The sequence below is a fragment of the Pleurodeles waltl genome, chromosome 7 (assembly GCF_031143425.1).
Source record: "Pleurodeles waltl isolate 20211129_DDA chromosome 7, aPleWal1.hap1.20221129, whole genome shotgun sequence".
Taxonomy (NCBI): domain Eukaryota; kingdom Metazoa; phylum Chordata; class Amphibia; order Caudata; family Salamandridae; genus Pleurodeles; species Pleurodeles waltl.
Window position 1 is genome coordinate 807,389,117 of NC_090446.1, and position 14,571 is coordinate 807,403,687.

Sequence of the window (14,571 nt, forward strand, 5' to 3'; positions counted from 1 at the left end):
AATAACAGCATGAATTACACACGAGAAGTGAATCGCGCGTTTCGCCAATTCGAATGCCACCATGTAAATGTCAAGAAAAGGTAGCTCGCAATGAACAACAAAGTTAAATGCTCATGAAACTAGTTGCATGTCTTGCCAACTCGTAAAACATCATGTAAATGTCAAGAAATATCAGCGCGCAATGAACAATAATGTAATAACGAAGTCAAATCTTTATGGAATAAATTGCGTGTCCTCCCTATTTGCAAACCACCATACAAATGTCAAAAAATGGCAGCACACAAGTAATCTGTTATTTATTTAAGAATTAAAATCAAGAATATGAAAATTCTCAATTACGGTGTTGGGAAATGTCCAAACACCGTCTTACCGCCTGGAAACAGTGATCACCAATGAGAGATGAGTGCAGAAGACTGGAAAATCCAAATAGGCCACCGGGACAGGAGCTCAGGAAGAAGCTGCTGCTCTGCACCGAGACCTCTGAATAGTGAGCACTGGAAGTTGGGCTGACTCTCTTTTGTAGAGTCTTGGCCCAGCCTAGAACCACGCCCAGGCATGTTGCAGGGATAGTCTCCAGAAGGCCCTGGAAAGGGACCACACCCTAACACACTCTGAATGTCTGCAGCAATACATTGTAAATGTACAGTATTTATAAGCACCTTAAAAATGAATCTTTTGGATGGAATTCTGCAATGCAGAAGGTTAAACAATAACATATCATCACAATGCATAAATTACTTTATCTTGCGAGTGTTGGGTTTTTGCATTCTAGATGCCCGTAGAGCGCGCACTGTCCTGGTGTTGACACCCTGTACTTATACTCAGTTTACAATGTGTTTTACAATGAGGAGGAGAGAGGGTTTCAACCAGTTACAACTGGTTCTGGGAGTGCCCCCTTCTCTCCTCCTGCCCAGGCTCAAAACATCAGTGGAGGGTAAACAACCCTATTGTGTGAGGCCAGGGAACAGCCTTTACAAATGCAGGTGTGCCTGCCTCCCGCTTTTCTCAGCCCAGGAAGACTATTCAGTATGTAGATGCTCCTCTGTGACACCTTCACCCTCCCTGTGTACAGGCTGTCTGAAAAGTATGAACAAAGCCCAACTGACACTCTGCCCAGACGTGGATTCAAGTCAAGCTGCAAAACACCAGTCATAAGCACAGAGATATGCTCCCTTTCTAGAAATGCATTTCTGTAATAGTAATAAAAAATACACCTACACCAGTAAGCAGCATTTCTTATCACCATTATAACCATACCAAACATGCCTATGCTACACCTCATAAATTAGACAATACCCCTTACACATACGGCAGGGCATTTCCAATGCAATCCTATGAGAAGGCAGCACTCACAGCAGTGAGAAACCAAATAGGCTGTTTGTCACTACCAGGACAGGCCACATTACTAGGCACATGTCATGACTTCTACATACATGGCACCCTGCCCATAGGGCTAGCTAGGGCATACCTTAGGGGTGACTTACATGTGGTAAAAGGGGAGTTCTGGGCCTGGCAAATACATTTAAATGCCAGGTCCTTGTAGCAGAAAACTGCACATACAGGCCCAGCGCTGTGTGCTGTTTCTTTTTTTGCTTTCTGCACTTTCTCTCTCTTTTCCTCATTTTTGCCCTTCTCTCCGCTCTTTCTCTCATCTCTCTCACTCTCCCCCCTTCTCTCTCCCCATCACTGCTGCCCCTGTGGCCTGCCCCCCTCCTGTCTCTCTTGTCCCCACTTCCCACTGCTGCTGCCCCTGCGGCCCTTCCCCCCTCCTCTTTCTCGTTCCCTCTTCCTGCCGCTGCTGCCCCTGCGGCCCCGCCCCCTCCTCTTGCTCGTTTTCTCTTCCCGCAGATACTGCCCCTGCGGCCCACCCCTCTTTTTTTGCACCGTTTCCCACTCCTGCCTTCCAGCTGTCCTCTCCTCCCATCCTCCATACTTAATGGCGCTCGCTGCGTGGGAGGAAGAGCAACCTCACTGACCTGATCAATTAACTGCTTTGCCACCGTATAGCTCCACCGGCAAGTGAAGCTCTTCTTTTCCTGAACTCTGACCTCTATCAGTAGTTCGGGCCCTCCTCCACACGCTGGCTTCTGCCTGCGCCTCATCCCCGGTGTCTAGTGGGAGGGCTCTGCTCTTCTGCTAGGCTGCCCTCTCCTTTTCCCCTCATTTTTATTCTTTTGTGGGCTGTTTCTGTTGTGCCTTTTGCCTTCTGCGCTTTCTCTCTCTTTTCCTTGTTTTTTCCCCTCACTCTGCTCTTTCTCTCATCTCTCTCGCTCAACCCCTCTCTCCCCGCCGCTGCTCCCACTGCAGCCCTGCCCCCTCCTCTCTCTCATTCCCACTTCCCGCCACTGCTTTCCCTATGGCCCCGCCCCCTCCTCTCTCTCGTTCCCTCTTCCAGCCAATGCTGCCCCCACGGCCCCACCCCCTTTTTTCACGCCGTCTCCCGCTCCCGCCTCCCAGCTGTCCTCTCCTCCCCCTCCTTACTTAATGACGGCAAGCCCACCTGCGCCCGTCCGTGACCTGATCATGACCAGCGCCAGGACTCCTGGTCCTGCCACCCACCACCTCTACACATCAACCGCACTCATCGCCCTTAACCCAGGAACCAACAACAACTGCAAGCAAGCAGCACCAGCTAACACCCACAATCCTTTCATCTGCCTCCACTGCCACCAAACTTATAACACCACCAAGATCTTGGACCAAGCACAACCCACCCGCAACAACAATCCGACCCTGAAAACTCTGAAGTGCATTCTCCTCAACGTCTGCTCCCTCCATAAACACGCTACCGAAATCTGGGACGTCCTTGACCGCACCACCCCGGATGTCGCATTCCTAACCGAGACCTGGACCAACATCACCTCATGCCTGCACATCGCCATTGCCATCCCGATACAAGATCGCCCGGAAAGACCGCCCAAGCTGCCCTGGGGGAGGAATCGCCATTGAGTCCAACCTCCGCCTGAACACACACTCCGAAGACTCCGAAGAATCCAGAAACCTGATGGAACACCTCTACTTCAAGCTCCACACCAGCCTGATATCCACCATCAGAGGAACCCTCATCTACCACCCTCCTGGACCACGTACACCCTTCACCGACTCCATCACAGGCTGCATCTCCGCACAACCCATCACAGCCACCAACTACACCCTATTACGAGACCTCAACTTCTACCTCGAAAATCTACAAGACCCCAACATGGCATCCCTCCTAGACAACCTCCTCAACATAGGACTCCAACAGATCGTGACGGAGCCAACACACTCAGCAGGACACACCCTTGATCGCATTTTCACTACAGGAACCTCCTCTACCTTCAGTCACACCACAGAACTCCCATGGACAGACCACTGATGCATCCATTTCACCTTCAACACACCCACCGTCATCAGACTCCAAAATCAACCATCTCATAGAAACTGGAGAAGAATAACTGACAATCAGCTCATCGCCTCCCTCGCCATTGCCGCCCCCACCATTGCACACAATGACAACCCAAACACCGCAGCACATACCTTCAACAAATGGAACGCCAACTGTGCCAACACCATAGCCCCCCCTCAAAAAGTACAACAGCACCCATGCAAAGAAAGCCAGCTGGTTCACCCCCGAACTCCGAGAATCTAGATGCACTTGTTGGCGCTTCAAAAAAATCTGGAGAAACACCAAATTCACAGAAGCCCATAGCAACTTCAGAGCCGCCACCACCGCACACCACCAACTCATCAGAAACACCAGAAAGAAAGCTATTCTCCCATTCCCTGCAAAAGTCATTGAAAAAGCAGTCAACAGCCAACTCGCCACATTTATAGAAGACTACAACATCCTCAGCATCTCCCAAACCAGATTCAGGAAAAACCATAGCACCGAAACAGCCCTCCTGGCTGCAACAGACAACATCCGCTCCCTGCTGGACAAGAGAGAGACTGCGGCACTCATCCTACTAGACCTCTTGTCGGCCTTCGACACAGTCTCAACATCACAACCTGATAGGAAGACTCCACGAGGCCGGCGTCAGAGGCAAGGCCCTCGACTGGATCCAATCCTTCCTCACAGGCAGAACTCAACGATTAAGACTCGCCCGCTTCCTTGCAGACGCCACACCCACCAACTGTGAAGTGCACCAGGGATCCTACTCCAGCCCCACATTGTTTAACGTCTACATGGCCCTGCTAGCAACCCTCGTCAGAAGCTATGGAATCAACATAATCTCCTATGCCGACGACACCCAACTCATCCTCTCCCTCTCCAACGAACCCGACAAAGCCAGACACAAATTCCACAAAGGCATGGAAACAGTTGCCAACTGGATGAGAAACAGCTGCCTTCAACTCAACATTAACAAGACAGAATACTCATCATGGGCCCTCAACCCAATGCGTGGAATGACTCCTGGTGGCCACCCACCCTCGGAATGACTTCTGGTGGCCACCTACCCCCACCAGCCAAGCCTGCAACCTCGGAATTATCCTGGACTCCAACCTCAGCATGAACCAGCAAATCGACTCAGTCACCTCCACCTGCTTCCACCTCCTACGCAAGTCCTTCAAGTGGATCCCCCTCGAACATAGAAAGAGCATCACCCATGCCCTGATCAATATCAGACTGCACTACGGCAACACACTCTACACCGGAATCAACAAGAAACTCACCCGCAAGCTACAAAACATCCAGAATGCCGCCGCCAGACTGATCCTCAACCTACCTCGACACTGCCATATCTTGCAACCGCTGCGTACACTGCACTGGATCCCATAAAAAAAAGATTCACCTTCAAGATCCTCACCCACGCACACAAAGCCCTCCACAACACCGGACCAGCATACCTGAACCAGCGACTCAACCTCAATGTACCCCACAGAGCCCTACGCTCAGCCCAGCTCTCTCTTGCAGAAGTACTCCGCATCAAGAAAACCAGAACAGGAGAACGATCCTTTTCCTACCTCACAGTCACCGCCTGGAACACCTTTCCTCTCCACATCAGACAAAACACCTTCCTCCTCAGCTTCACTAGGAACTGAAGACATGGCCTTTCTAGTAACCACCTCACCGGTATACGCTACTCCTCCCCCGTCCCAGTGCCTTGAGACCCTAACAGGTGAGTAGTTGTGCTTTACAAGCACTGATTGATTGATTGATTGCACTCATACCATTTGAGCAGCTACAGACTGACTGTGAATTGCTGGTAGGTCATTTCCTGGCTCATGGGCAGTTGTTAACTGAAATAAACTAGCACTGGCACATTGTTGACACAGAGCCAAAGCAGCATTCATTGGTTCATACCCTTCACACCATGGGTGGCGGCTGCAGGCTGGTCACCTGGCTCATGTGATCCCCGGCATATACATCACAGGACCTTCTTACTACTAACCAGAAGGCGTTGGAAACATGACATAGGCCGAGAATTGAAACAAAAAAAGGGATAGGATAGTGGTATATCCGCGTAAACTTTCTCGTAAGGCCAAGTCCCAATACATCCAACACAGCATAACATTCTACATATTGCCTATCTCACCTCAGCAAGACTGCCTAGGGTATTCGGATCTGCCTCACACTGCCCTCGTTGTCTAGCGCTGGAGGCCAACATGTCTCATATGTTCTGGGACTGCCCATGATGATACTACATACAAGTGGAATGATAATACATACAAGGGATGATACTACATACAAGTGATTACTCAAAGGGATGACAAATGTAATGTTTTTGATGCTTATCCTCGATAACGCAATTGTTATGACCAAAATGTCTACTGTTTACTTGTTTATAGCTTGGGACCAAGTACTTCTGTCGGACTAATTGTATTGTCACACATGAGCAGAGACTATGGTGAGATCACTAAATGTCGATATGTAGCACGGATCCGCATGCCTGTGACTTGCTTATGTGATGCTGTAATGAAATTCAACGAAATTTGGTTTAAAAAAGAATGTTTCCATAGCTCCTTCAATTGAGAAGTTTGATCAAAGGCTCCTATAAATTCCTAATTTTTTGGAGGATCTATACATGAAAAATACTGAACCACAATTCATAAAACAAAATTTTAAAGTCTCAAGTTCGATGGGCAGTCTAATTAGAAAACAAGTTCAAAATCAATCATTTATTCTAAAAATGTACATTGCCTGGTTTAGTCAATTATTTTAATTCAAGGGGTCATTAACTTGCCATGAAAGAATTATTTTACGTAGCTATTTTAAATTACCTCATTAAGTAAGAGCATGTTTGTTCCCTAAATTCACCACATAAATGCATTAATTAACTCATTCGCTCAGGCGGTCATTCATTTATTGAATTACCATCTTATTAATTTAGAATGTTCCTTAATCGGTGACATTTTAGCACAGTGAACATGCAATTTTCAGCAAAAGTCTACGTGAGAGTTTGCTATGTTTTTTACCTTCATTCGTAAATACATGTCAGTGTTACTCACCTTTATGTTATTTCAACAAGGACATCTGGCGGCGCTGTTCTGTAACTGCAGCATCCATTCTTTGAAAAGTGTAGTTTTAAAAAAGCACTGTATATTTTGGAAGTGGTGCAGAAGGTCATACCAATGTGGTTTTCCATGGAAGAAAAATTCAGCAAAGTTGAAATGTGCTGGGTTTTGTCGAGGAAGCGCAGTTTTCATTACAGCTCACATTTAATCTGCATATTCGATATAGGAGGCAAAGAATTTAGAAACCAAACAGATGTTTTCATTCAACAAAGTCAGAGCCAGTTGAGATTTTTACAAGTAAGCAGCTGATCACGTTGAAAAAGTGACCTCCAATCTAGCCACAAAAATTAGTTTGCTCTTACACAATGAACAAATATTTAAAACGGGGTTCTGTGATCAGCCAAGAGAAATGTGACCCTACATCAACCTTAAAAACTAAGTTCATCATTTAAAAACAGAAATAGGGCTTGCTCAGTAGACTTTTCTGTGTCAGCCGGTTGCTATTAAGAAGTGGGCTTTGGTATAGACTTATTTCTGAATGCACGATGATTTATCTGATAGATAGGTGATTTGTATACAATACAAATACATGCTTAGTTTCTTGCAGGCCATTACATTGCAAAGTGCTTTTGAGGTTAATGTTATGCATTGTTGAAGGAACTCTGGTGGTGTTTCCTGGGGAGACATGTATTGATCTCTTTTTCATATGTGTTTATGCAGTAAATAAAATATTACCAGACTTTTGAAAAACAAGAAAGTAATTGTTGCATCAGAACTCCCAGGCCTGCTATTCTGCTATATATAGTAATGATGCCGCTATTCATCTACCGGACCAGTAGCTCATTGGGCTAATGCATCTGTTTCATGCATCTGTGTGTGGTTTCGTGTCATAGGTTTGAATCTGGGCAGATCCACTCAGCCTTTCATCCTTCCAAGATTGATAAAATGAGTGTAATTTAACTGGATAACAATAAATGTCTGTTGCAAAGTGCTAAGAAGCCAAAAGGGTTGTTTGTGTGCTTTATGTACGTTATGTTATGATCCTGTGAGAGCAGAGATTTTTATTGATAAAATGTTGAGTCTTTATGTAATTATACTTATAGATTAATGTGTGAATTCATTAGATAATATTATGTTTATGAAAATGTGACTAATCGAATGACCACCATCTTATGTAAGGCCTATAGTTTGTCCATGCAAACTTAAGCTGATGGAATTATTCTGTATTTACAAGAGAGTGTGTTTCTTAACTAAAGCAAATGGTAGAGATACATTTGTATTTAGTGGCCTCTGCTGGACTGAAGTAGAAGCAGATGCAAGGTCACTGTAAAATGCAAGCGTCATAAAATGTTTCTAATGTGTTCTGTAGTTTGATTGACTTAATTGTTTGAAGATATGTTTCTAACTTGTATGTCTTTCCTGGAGGGCAAAGAAATAGTAAAGTAACATATTTTGTAATTGTTCTTCCTGTGACTTCGTATTTTGGTGAAGTGGAAAGAAAGGATCCACAGATGAGGCGGAAGAAGAGGAAGTCTAGGATACTAACGTATTAGTTTAGATTTTTTCAATGGAATAACGGCAAATAGAAGAGCTCGGAGTAAACTAATTGTATAATTTTGATATCTGTTAAAGTTCTGATTGGTCATAACTTTTTAACCTCGTGCGTTATCCAATCATTTTCATTTAACAAGTTTAAATTAATGTTCAGTCGCCATTGTTTGTGGGTCATTCTTCTTTGGGATTCTTTTGCTTTATGAAGAACTTATGCCTAGATGGTTTAGTGTATCCTATAGTCCAAAATTTGAAACCATTACCCCTGTCCTTATTCCTGTTCCTATCCTGATGTTGGTGCCTGATGTTGCTGTCCCACTAACGAAGTAGATGTTGGTGCTGATTACTCTAGTATTTTGGTAATGTATTGATTGTGAAATGTTATTTGTCTTTTGATTTTCAGGTACCAGCTCCAATTGCTTATTTACTGCTGCATATTTTTGATAGCACCATAGCTAGATGTCTTCTAAATTTGTGTTACTATTTTTTTTTGCATGAAGCCCAACATGTCAATGCTAATTGGTGGTTAGTGAGGCATTACTCACATGCTCATGATTTGTCTTTGATATTTAGTTGTCTTATCGTTATTCAGATGTATTCAATTTCTCTTGCTCAGATTCTATTGCTATGGTTTTGTGTTATAACCATTGAGATATTTTGTATTTTTGCATTGATTAAACTTAGATACATCCGGCATTCAAATCAGCCTTGATTGTTTCTCTACATGTATCATTTGTGTTTGAGAATTATTTTCATGACCTTAGCGTTGTTAATAGGGAAATAAACTATTAACTTCTTCTTAAACTGGTGTGGTTATTGTGGCAGAATCCTTTATCATCTGTTATATGTGATGTTTATGACGTATTCTGAAATGACATTTTCTCAAAACAGATTCGGTTTAGGTTAATCGACCTAGTGTGTGAAATCCACTATTCAGTCTAAAATATAGTTAGGGTTTCTCCGCATTAACAATCCCATTGGAATCTCAAGCACAGTGTAGGGTGACCAGATTGATGAAATGAAAAACCAGGACAGACATAGTAATTAGACAAACACAGGGCATCAACTAAGGTCGGATTCGAAAAGGGGGGTCATTACGTCCACCCATCTAGAATTAAACAGACAACCTTCACGGTAGATTTTAAAACCTCACATTTTACAAACTATTTTTAAAACCAGTCAGAGAAAAACACTTCAAAATATTTTTTTCTTTAAATAGCTATCCTATAGTCCCCCGTCCCCTCCCACACTCTGTTAAAAGTCAGCAAAAGACCATCAAACCGGTTTCTTGCCTTAGGGCTTCCTTACATGTCGATGGCTCCCTATTTTCTCTAGTGTGAATGAAGCAGCACAACAGAGGAGTCTTTAAAACAATTTTTCTCTGTGCAAGCAAGCACAGACCCTGAAAAACTGGAAGGGTATCAGCAAATTTTGAACATCTGGGCACTCCCAAGATCGTGGTGTAGCACGGCTGCAACAATAGTGAACCCTAGGTGAACAGTAACAAAAGCAATCATTGCTCTGAAATAGGCCGGTAACATCCCTTAGCCCCGGTACCACTACACCTGCTACATAATCGATCACAATACCCCTGAAAAAGCAAAGCTACATGTGCTCCTTCAAGAGAACCTCCTTTCCAAATTTGTCTACCAAACATATGCTAAGATAAAACATAGGAAAGACTTCTTGACTTTCTCGTAGGTGAAATCTTGAGCTTAGACGAAACAGAGAGCAATGGAAGGGGGCATATGGTTCTGTACATTCTATTCAACGCTGTGCCTGTAAGAGGAAGTGGTGCCCCTCACCTGACGTCTATGCACATGTGACATAGCCAGGATCCTAGCCCATCTTTAAATTCAGCAGTGAGGAGCCCCTTTGTCACACCCACCTCTTTCCTCATCCAGGAAGGAAAGCAAAGGTATTCCCAAGTTAGATGACTTGGGACACCCCACATGTGCAAACCATGGATATACTAAACTAAGAAATGACGTTGGAGGCTAGTCCTGCATTGTTGTAAAGGGAACACGGGAGCTCATATAGATGTTCCAATGCTCTTGGGACTCACAAGGGGGTCCACTTCCAATGTTCCCATATATAGGGAATCTGATGAGGAGCTGGTAGAAACCCTCATTCCAACAGATTTGGTAGCTAGAGTGGACGGTCAGGACGGTGCTGAAGTAGAGGACCATCAAGAATTGCAGGGTGAGTGAAAACAAAAAAAACATATTTTTCAAACTGTCATTCAGCGCAGCGAAGCAAGACACTTTGCTGTACTGTGCTGCAAAGTGTCAAAGGGAAAGGGTTGGAATGCTCCACGTTAACTCATCCTTCACATAACTATCCTTTCCTTGGCAAGTACCATTTTTTCCAGCCCAGTCCAGCCCTGCCAGGTTTCCCAGGTCCATGCATGATATGCTGCCCCACTCCAGGTCTTTGAATACTGTCTGTTTGTGCTGGGTCTAGGCAGCCTTAAGTGTACTGTAAAATAAAATCAGTTAATGTGGCTTTCTAGAGGGTCAGCTTGTCATCAAAGAGGGCAGCTAGGTGCTGAGTAGGTGCATGCTCTGCAAGTAGGATCATTTGAAGAGCCAGTGTCTAGCACAAATCCATATTTGATACAGCTGCCCTGATGTTCTGGGTGAGGTTATTCCAGGTGTCACACATATTGTATCAACTTGTGGTGGTGCTGGTGTCTCCTGAGAGTTTTTGGATGATCTGGGTGTCATCAGTGTAAGAGATAATGTAGCATCCCTGGGTCTGAATGATGCTTGGTAGAGGAGCCATGTATAAGTTGAAGAGAGAGGGGCTGAGTGAGGAGCCTTGCTGGACTCTACAGATAAGCTCCTTGGGTTCATACTTCCAACTATGAATGAGACTATCCACTTCAGAGATGGTCCTTCCTTTCTTGTATTGTGGAGTCGGTGGATGACAGTGTGTGCTAGAAAACTACAGGATTCCCCTGAAAAAAATGACATATGGCATATTCATGCCCTTCCCCTTTCATGGAGTGTAGCAAGGTGGCTTGCTGTGTAGTGCTGTGTGCATGTTTGTGAAATATGGCCCCTAGGCTGCAATAGTGCACAAATTGCATGCAAGGCAGTACAGCAAGGCAACTTGGTGTGTTGTGCTGTCTGAAAGGTCGAGTGCAGGATTGTGTGAGTTATAACAATATATGGCACTTTATATCTTTTGGCCAGTGCTGGGGCACGAACTGATGACTGGAACAAAAGGGGTCACCCTTGCTACATGGTGCAGTGGTCCCTACAGTGGTGCTAGCCAGCACATTTTGCATTGGTGCAGGCAATGAGCAATAATGACTGATCACCTAAGAAAGCAAACTACAGCCAAACGTGTTTCCCAAGACAGTGATTGTTTTTGTCACCTTGCACCTCATTTTGAGGAAGAGTTTCTTGAGGAGGAGAGTGAGACATATATTGTCAGAATATTTTATTTTTGCTATGTGCAGGGAAGCATAGTTAATAGTTTATGGTTCTTTCTAGATATGATCACCTACAGCCTGCTCACTGGCCATCCCAGCTCATGTCAAAATACTCCATTTAATGACAATGACTCTTTCCAAGGACTTACTGGGGACACAGTGGGCATACCACAGATAAGACCATCATGGAGTTTACACCAGATAGTGAAACGCATCACCAGACAAATGCACCATTTTTTCATTATGTTACAGTCACTGGCAAAAGGATATGGAGGGCAAGGGAATTCTGTTCCTTAGCCCATTTACCTTGACTATTATGTCCCATTGATTACATCCATGTGACACTTCAGCCGCACTGCCATGGACAACAACATTTTTAGTGCAGACACTGCTAATACACTATTAACATGCAAGATGTCTGGGAGTCCAGGGGCCACTTCACTGATGTGTATGTTGGTTTTACTGGGTACACATAACTGGCACATCTTCACTCAATCTATTCCTTCCTGTCTGTTAGTTTTTGGGAAATTTGATGACATCTAGGTATTAAGTACCTTCCTTAACTTGCACTGGGATTTCACATGTTCCCAGTAAATAGCATGACAGACATATTCTGTCATAGCTTCACCCCATCACAATATACACCAATGAGACTATCATTGCCTGCAAGCATGTATGGAATTTCTGCAGCATTCACAAGATACCCACATTATAATGAATATTATATGGCTTTGTTTCTAATAATGACAAATATGTCCTCTATGCTCATTGCCTTGTCCACATCTGACATCCAACCACTAGCCTCAACAGCAGTACAATAGATATTCACATGTACGTGAGCGATTATTGAGCACAGATATGGCATTTCCAAGTTTTGCTTGAGATGACTTCATTATGTATGCGGTGTTCAATACTACCCAGGACTAGTTTGTAAGACCATTGTAGACTTTTGCCTGTTGCACAACATTGCCATGTGATGAGTCATACATGCAGCCTTCACCTCTGAAGTATGTTGTTATCAAGGTTCCTGGGGTGGGAACACAGAACAGTAATCAGGGTCTGCAGGTATGTGTCTGACTAGTCGTCTGACACTTTGGGTGGGCTACTAGGTTGGTTGTGCACCACTGTGGTTGGACAATGTTGAGGCAATGATGAATAGCAGGCTATAGCACCATACTTACATCATCTTGAGGCACAGCTGTTGCAACACTACGATGTAACAAATCACCATGCAATCAGCATTCTTCAGTCCTTTATTCATCCACATATGCAATCTTACAACTACGTACATCGTTTACCTACGCTAAGTATCTCTGACATCATTACTCTACAAATATAGGGCCTCATTCTGACCCTGGCGGACGGCGGAGGCCGTCCGCCAGGGTACCGCCGCTGAATGACCGCACCGCGGTCAAAAGACCGCGGCAGCCATTCAGACATTTCCTCTGGGCCGGCGGGCGCTCTCCAAAAGAGCGCCCGCCGGCCCAGAGGAAATGCCCCTGCAACGAGGACGCCGGCTCAGAATTGAGCCGGCGTAGTTGCAGGGGTGCGACGGGTGCAGTTGCACCCGTCGCGTATTTCAGTGTCTGCTTAGCAGACACTGAAATACTTTTCGGGACCCTCTTACGGGGGCCCCTGCCGTGCCCATGCCATTGGCATGGGCACGGCAGGGGCCCCCAGGGGCCCCGCGGCACCCCCTACCGCCATCCTGTTCCTGGCGGGCGAACCTCCAGGAACAGGATGGCGGTAGGGGGTGTCAGAATCCCCCATGGCAAGCTGCGCCGCCATGGGGGATTCTAAGGGCAGCGGTAAACCGGCGGGAGACCGCCAGTTTGCCTCTTCTGACCGCGGCCGAACCGCCGCGGTCAGAATGCCCTGCGGGGCACCGCCGGCCTGTCAGCGGTGCTCCCGCCGACCCTGGCCCCGGCGGTCTTAGACCGCCGGGGTCAGAATGACCCCCATAGTGTGCAGAAAATGACATAACACACTTAGGAACAGATTTACGTATATTAGTATACACATTTTTTCTATTTCATAAACAAGAAAGTTATGTGCATCCAATTTATTGTGGGGAACATTACTGGGGGAGAAATCATCATTTACAGAAGATGATGCTTCCTTGGACATTATATTTGAGTGTTACTGAGTAGTAGAACAAGAAATTATTATTGTGTTATGGCTACAATATGGAGATCCTGGATGTATAAAGTAATTGAGTGTAAAAATGGATCATTAATGACATAATGAGAAAATAGGGTTGGTGTTCCAGCTTTCCAGGTTGAGATGTGTGTTTTCCTCATGCTGATTATAAGTGGGGATGCCTCTTTGTAAATTTTATTGTTGTGCCGGAGGCTCCTATTATGCTTCTCTAATCTCACATTTTCTTAACAGCAGCAGTCAAGAATTTTAAGAAAACTACAACTCTCATATGGCCTTAAGATGACTAGCCAATGGGAGACGAATAAGAATGATTCCAACCATTAGCAATACAGTAACACTTATATTTCCCCATTTGACTCCGAACAGGGTTCTTTTCTTGCAGTTCGTAGTCAAGATAAGTACCTCACTTTATGTTTTAATTTACATTGCGTTTTACTCAGGAAATATATATACTACTGTGTGGTTAGAACATTACATAGCTGTTTGCCTTGCAGTTTTTTGGCCCACTGTATTGCCGTTGCTTGAGGTGCCTTGCACACCTGTAACAGTGTTTCTCACAGTATGCGGACTGCGTTCGCCATACTTATTGAACATTTCACTGCTGGTCTGTCTTTATAATGCTCCTATTTGAGCTGCTTTGCTTGATTTATGAGTCTGCTTGCAGTGTTGATTTTTTTATGGAGCCCCGGACCTGCCTGCAGCTTTGGCTCGAGGGCTCTGTATTCTGCCGGTTAGCCACTCCATTGGGCACGGGCTTCTCTCTGAGCCTTCTGAGGCTCCCTTTGCCTATTTTCCTCAGCTTTCACGTGCCTACTGGGAGGGACCGGCTCATTCTCCATGTCCATACCTTAACCCTTTTCCTTCTGGTTTAGTATATTTTGTGGCTTTGGTTACTCCTTTTCTATGGAGTTAGATAGCCCTTACATATCCCAAGGTAACGCAGATGATGGGGAAATGTTTAAAATGATTAAAAATAATTTATT